Source organism: Tasmannia lanceolata, unplaced genomic scaffold (genome assembly GCF_043159265.1).
Source record: "Tasmannia lanceolata isolate RefF3 unplaced genomic scaffold, GAP_Taslan_0.1 ptg000018l, whole genome shotgun sequence".
In the NCBI taxonomy this organism is placed as follows: domain Eukaryota; kingdom Viridiplantae; phylum Streptophyta; class Magnoliopsida; order Canellales; family Winteraceae; genus Tasmannia; species Tasmannia lanceolata.
Genome location: NW_027518695.1, coordinates 71,023,161 through 71,030,667, shown reverse-complemented (window position 1 = coordinate 71,030,667; position 7,507 = coordinate 71,023,161). Strand labels below are relative to the sequence as shown.

Below are 7,507 nucleotides of genomic sequence, written 5' to 3'. Positions count from 1 at the left end.
TCAAACTTAACTAAATCCATAATCATTAATAATCAAATCCCAATAACAAGAATCTAATATATATAAATCAAATCTCAACTCTCCCCTGAATAATAAAATAAACATGAATGTGGTCTTAACAATGTTTCTTAATACTCATGAAAACTAAATCAAATAATTAACTAGTCTCCAAGCTAGACTGGTCCAAAAGCTAAGTGTCCAATTCGTCGTTCTCCGCCCGAGGATCAAAATCTGAAAGTAAAATGTTATAACCACAGTCAGCTGAAAAGCTAAGTACATAATAAAATGATATTCTAAGTGAAGGTCTAAGCATGCAAAGGCTCAACGAGGGTCAAACAAATAGGTTCAAAACCGAATACTAAAGTCTCAACAAAATAATGGGCACAATAATAATCATAGGTGCATGTCAAACATAGTACTAAATAAAAGTGCATTAAAGCAGTTCAATATCAACTTATGGTCAAGGCAAAAAATGTGTCCAGAATACAAATACACTTCAAAATCATCAGCATGGTCCATAAGACGTGTTATTGCTTACACCGACCGTCCACGGTGTCGGAACTAGTTCCTCAAAGTTCAGATACAAGTCGTAAGTGCCAATGTTTTATCCCACTAATGGGCGACAAGTTCCAATGTAATACCCCCACGGCGAGTCCAAAGTTGCCAATTGATTTACCCTCATATGGCAGGTTCCAGAAATAACCCAAGCCTCCACAAAAGTGTCCAGAAAGTGTGTCCAAGGTCCATAACATAGTTTCAAAAGTTTAGATTTCAAAGCGAAGATTCATAACAGATAGTTGTCAAAGGTTTAGAATAGTAGTGACATAACACTAAATAGGTTAAAAGTAAATAGGCATGCTAGACCCAAGATTATTTCAACGGTTCAAAGATCATATGCAATGTATATAGTCTCAATATCAAAGTTGATTACAAAGGTATAGGGTTTTCGAATCACCCAAAATAGTACGTTATTACGTACCTCGGAGACGGAAGATTAATTCTCCAAACTTGCCGAACGATTCAGTATCTTTAATCTGAATAATGCAAAAACATCACATAAGGGTCCTAGAAGTAACCCACAACCCAAAGGATCAAAGTCCAAATCTCAAAACAAACTTCAAATTTCTAAGCGGTTCGGACTCCCGAACCAGATCTTCGGACGCCTGAACACCCACCTCGGACGCCCCCTTCGGACACCTCTCAAATTTTTCGAAGAAACCCAACTCTCGGGTTACAATTCCCTTCATGTTCGAACGCCTGAAACGGACGTACGAACAACCCTTCGGGTGCCCGAACACCCTTACTTGGGCGTCCGAAGTGCGGGTTGGGTTTTTTGCTAGAATTCTATATTTTCTTCTGAACTGTTCAAAATTTTAAAAATTCATATCTTCTTCGTTCAGACTCCAAATTGCGCGAGTTCGGATCCGATGGATTCCTTGCGAAGGGAGGAATCCGTCAGACCCGATTTCACGCTTCAAAATTGAACAAACGATAACCGATAAAATAATTAAGAATCTAGGTCAAAATCTCCAATTCTTCGAATTCGGATTTCTCAACATTTGGGCTTGGGTTTGTTGGGATCATAGAACAATATCCATTTCAAAAAACTCAAGATCAACCTAGGAATTCTTATTTCTAAGCCATATTAGACACAAATCTCTTCTTTTTTTTTATCTAATCCTTGTTTTAGGGTTCTTAAACGCCCAAATCTTTCAGAAAACATAGATCTTACCTTGATTTGTGTTTGGAATTTCCAAGGCGCGATCTTTTCCTTCTTCTTTTTCACGAATCTCTTCTCTTAGGGCTTAACAAAGCAATTAGGGTTTGTTTCAGCTACATAACGATGTATTTATATGCTTTCTTAAGAAGCCCTAATTAAAACCAAACTTTCCAAGACAAAAACATCCCTGAAATTTAATAAGGAGGTATTTTGGGTATTTACATGAACTTTGCTAGCTCAAAAAGATGGGCCTAATACCTCCTGATTTTTTGAGAAAAGAACGGGTACTTTTTAAAACAATCATCAAACACGGGTGATTCTTAAAAATGGGTGGAAAAAAAGACCCCAATACCCTTCTGACATGATCAAAGTCCTCGTACGTTGCCTTTCCTGACAAATTCACAACCCAACGTCAATCATTATCTTTAAAGTAATATTTTATTATTTCTTACTTCTCTTTTGGATGAGAACGGCTGCTTTATTGAATATTTTATTATTTACACGTCTCTTTTGGGTGAGAACGGCGACGTTACTGAGTATTTTATTATTTCTCACGTCTCTTTTGGCTTAGAACGACGACGTTATTGAATATTTTAATATTTCTCACGTCTCTTTTGGCTTAGAATGGCGACGTTATTGAATATTTTATTATTTCTCACGTCTCTTTTGGCTTAGAACGCCGCCGGATTCTAGAGTACGCCGCCAGATTTAAGAAACACCCATCGTTCAAAGATAGCAAATACGCCGCCGGAATATCGAGTATGCTGCCGGATTTCGGGGTTCAAACGTGTGTTCAGAACGTATCGAGTACACCGTCGGATTCTAGAGTACACTGCCGGAATATTGAGGGACGTCGCCGGAATATCAAGGGGTACGCCGGCGAAAATAGGGTGTACACCGATGGAATTCAGGGGTACGCCGGCAGAAATAATGGGTACGCCGACAGAATCTCATACATAGAGGCATTATTATTATAAGACACCACCGTTCCATATTGATGTACAGGTGTCATGGATCTGACCATCTATGCATATTGGCGATGGGCAAGACTTAAACAAACCCAAGGGACTCTGGGTTCAAAGAAAGATTTCAAATCCAAACCAAACCAGCTGTGTATAGAGGCGCCAGCGTTCCAAAACATTTTTTTAACACGTGTATAACATCTATCAGATTCTGGTTATTTCCGACGGCCAAGATAGAAACGAACCCAAGGTTCTGTCGGTTCAAATACACATTCAGACGAACCAAAAGAAGCCCTGTGAAGCACGCCAATTTAATGGGCATTAAATACAGTGGAATTTTCTGTAATGAAAAAGGAACCTGCAAGGAGAATCATGTTGATGTCAGAAGGGTATTGGGGTCTTTTTCCACCTTTTTGTAAGAATCACCTGTGTTTGATGATTGTTTTTAAAAATATCTGAAATACCTAATTTCTCAAAACTATAACCCCCATTCCGTACTTTTCTCTAATTTCTTTATGGTGACCATGTATTATGGCGGCAGAACTCTGAGAAAGTAAGAAGTAGAAACACATAGGAACAATAACCAATGGGGGACAAAAATTAGGCGGAATTATCAACAGGACCCATGCTTTTCTAAAATTATCAACGAGGGGCAAAAGAGGTCTTCTCAATAAAAGCTGGACGAAAATGCCATTTTCTCAAGCAACACGTTTTGCTTTTCCACTTTTCCCTCTTCTCTCTTCTTTCCCTCTTTTTTTTTACTTTTCTATTTTCAACTTTGTTTTTGAAATGCAAGTGTGGCAACCCAAGAGGGGGGTGAATTGGTCAAATAGAAATCTTGGCTTAATTAGGTGTGAAGGTTAAAATCAATTTGTCAATTTTAAGCTATTTATATCAAACCCTAGTTCAAGTAAATAAGATAACACAATTAGGGTTTAGATACTTCTTATTATTTATATTTTCTAACCCTTGTTCAATAAAAACATAAACATAAGAAATGTTAGAATTTACCAATGACCACAAAGAGGTAAGAGAAGGGTAAGGAGACCACACAAAGATTTATAGCGGTTCTGTTACTAACGGACCTACTCCACTACCCAAGTACTTGGTCTTTCCTTGGGATTTCTCCACTAATGTTGAAAGCTTTACACACGCCTTCTCCACTTCCGAGGGGACAAACCCTCTAGCTCCGGATTCACCTTTCTTAATGGGCCGAATCGAAAACCCTCTTACAATCAAGCTTCTCCTTAAGGCCAAAGCAGAAACCCCTCTAACAACTCCTAGATTCACCTTTCTTATCTGGCTGAATCGGAGACCCTCAATACAAAGAAAAACAAATAAATAAAAACTCTCTTTAGCCTCTTGATAGGCTTGATACAAAGATAATAGCTCTCAAAACTCTCCAAAAGATAACACCAATGAAAGCCCTATGGAGATCTTCTTCAAAATGAAATATGCAGTTCAAAGTACTTTGAAGAAATTAATGGATTTGAAGGTTAAAGCTCAAATGAGATTTTCAATAAGTCCAGAAGTCTTTTAATCCATGATAGAACAACATATTTATAGCCCACAATGATTCATGACCGTTTGACGATAGTTTGGGCAAGAAAAGACAAAAAACGGGTCAAAAAACAACTAGCCATTATGCCCCAACGGCTAGTTTCTCGTGCCGTGGCAGTCGACCGGGGTAGGGCGGTCGACCTCCGAAGGTCATCTGGAATTTAAAAAAATAGAATTTTTATTGTCCCGGTCGACCGAGGCTTGGCGGTAGCCCTTCACTGGTCTGCCGTTTTAGCAAAAAATGATTTTCAGCCGCTTCTTGTAAAATTCATATCTCCATCGTTTCTTATCGGATTTTGATGTTCTTATACTCTGCGGACATTAGAAAAATGAGAGCTATCTGTTAAAAATATTTTCAATAAAAATATTTTGAACCATTTAAATCAGTTTTAAAGTATTGTTTTCACAATTCAAGTGCTAATGTCATTCTTTTTTATTTGTAAACTTTGGTTGGCACTTGGACTTTGGTTCCTTGGGCTATGGACTTTTATTTTAATAATGTTTAGGACCTTTGAAAATGGTTTTTCATGAAATACAAATAGGTTTCAAGTTTGGTTTTGATGGAAGTTTAAAAAACACTTTGAAATGCAAAACCACATGAAAAAGATCTCCAATACAATCTAGAAATGTAAAACTACTTCGCACCTTGATCGTATTGGCTTCAAAGGTCTTCCTTGGTCTTTTGGCTTGTAAATGAACACTTGAGAATGCTTTGGTACATGTGACTTCTCTTCTTGAATGAATCTTCACTTTTGAGGCATGAGAAGGTCACCAACACTTTGTTCAACCTCAAGCTCCTCTTGGCTTATGCTGGGCATGCTTGTGGGATCCTCAACTTGAGCTCTATGCTTGGAAATCTTCCAAAGATGATCTCTTCCATGTGTGTATAAGCTCTTTGGTCTATTGTGCATATTGATCCGCAAGCCATGTGTTGTGTTGAGTTGTGTAATGGCGATATGACATGTCAAGTTCCTGTCTAAAGCACAACACTCAAAGACAACACATTAATCAATAATAACTAATCAATTGGGGTTTGCTAGCATAAAAAAAACAAGGTAAAGGTGAATAGTTGAACCCAAGGGAATCCTTAGGCTAACATTGTCCCCATTTTTTATGATGGCAAACCAAATTGATTAGGAGGCAGGAGATATCAAAAGAATAGATAAATAAGCTTCAAATGATATAAACAATGGAATATTACTCCCTCTCACTATATGCACAAGTATATTACGACAATATGAAGCAAAAGATGCATAAAGAATATGGACTACCTAATCAAGTCCAAAATTCTTCCTCTTTTGGTAGCAGCAAAAATGAAGGTTTTAACAATGAAAAATCCAACTGTAATGCCAAGCAATGCAATAATCACTCCCCCTACCTACATATCATGTTTATAAGATGCTCAAAGTGAAAAATTCATTATAGGAGTGAACTAACATCGAAAACTAGGTAATCACCCTATTTTTTTTATCAAGATTTACAATTTTAAGCATAACTAATGGAAAAATGTTGGAATGGACAATGTAAGCATATCATTATAGTCTATATAAACATAAAGATATAACACTTCGGCTTTCCCCCAACATATTTGTCATTGTCCTTGGGTAAAACCTATAAGGCAAGGCATGTCAATACACAATGGCTATAGATGTGAGAGTTAGTGCATAGCCAATGGATCCTATCATGGAGAATGATGTACTTAGCTTCAAAAGAACATGATAAGAGTGTATAATTCATAGGAGATGGGGTAATTCTTGCATCACAGAATCCTATGAAAGATAATTATAGAAAATTTTCAAGATAATGCTCTAGAACAAGATACTTATTATTGGCAGAGATAGTAATATATGAATCTATCCAAGAAAAGTCTAAAGCCTAAGATGATGTGACACTAAGGCTCAGGCTATGGGCTTTTGTCATAAATGAGAGATGATCTCAAAATGAAAGCATAAGACAAATCCCAATTATTATAACACAAATGGAGCAATGAGGCTCCAAATGAGTGTACTTATCATGTGGAATGTAATAACCATATCAAACACATATGATAAGACAAAAAAGGACAGATATCATATATATAGCTCCCCCTTTATTAGTGACTCATACAGTGTATGAATCCAAAGGGATGTCCAACACAGGGTCACCAAGGGTTTAAGAGGTAATTAGTTGAGAAATAACCCTTGGGCTACAATTACATGTTTGTTAAGGATGCTCAAATGATATCAAGTGTGGTGAGACATCCTGGCAACACCCCTGAATAATTGCATATATATGAGTATATTCATATACACATAGCAAATCAAGACACATATGGCTAATCATGGTTAAGATGCTGGCAAGAAGCTAAAGTGATTAGATGCATTGATTAAATGTGAGGGTAGTGTCTCCTTCTTAACAAGTAAGAAGGCTAAAAGCATAAATTGAGTAGCTTTTAACTTTACGGTTCAACATATTTACCATTCAGCTAATACCACACAAGGGGAATATCATATATATATAGTCCCATAATAAACAAACAAAAGCACACCAACCATAGCAAAATCAAATAACTTTGATGAGGCACACTATCCTAGGACACGCAACTCTATGATAATGTGAAGGCAACTAGTTCTTTTAAGTTTTCCTGCAAAAGCAAACTAGTTTTCATCTAAATAGAGGGAATATCTAATCATATGAGATTTCTAAAGATTTGGGTTCAATTTCATCTATTCCTCACAAGTTTTTTTTTAATGTGTTTTAATGGATTAAACTTTTATTAACACAACACATTTCATTACAAGTTTTTCTTTTAAAGCCAATTATGTACATATCTCATTTTTAGCATATTTGTTGGCTTTTTAACCATAATCTCATGATTTTGAAAATGTTCACAATTAATGCAATTCATGAGATACAAGTTTGAGTAACTTTAGATTCTTCATACCATCAACTCATTCAAACTCTATAGTGATCTATCTTAAGAAAATTCAAATGTTGATGTCCATAGATCACATATAAAAGCATAGTGTATAAGAATATATGACTTTAGATCACATACCTCTCTTTAAGTGGATTTTAATAATCATTACATTTGATACTTCCACTATAGTTTGAGTTCACATATCTAGAATGTCTCAAGTACAATCTTTTTGTGAGCTTATCAATGTCATATGGATAATGTAGATATTCAAATATGAAACACACTCCATAGAGACAATGTGCACACTTATGTAGATTTTAACTAAGTTTTCATTTTTCTAGTGCACCTATGTTTATTGTGAAGGAT

General features: G+C 36.3%; 1 long non-coding RNA gene across 1 annotated transcript; it reads right to left on the bottom strand.

Moving 5' to 3' along the window:
- LOC143851496 (uncharacterized) lies at window positions 1-7,212 on the bottom strand. The gene is made up of 2 exons (XR_013236361.1): window positions 4,888-7,212; window positions 1-231 (listed from the first exon to the last, which is right to left on the bottom strand). It is a non-coding gene; the product is annotated as an uncharacterized LOC143851496 (long non-coding RNA).
- Between the last annotated feature and the right edge of the window lie 295 nt (window positions 7,213-7,507).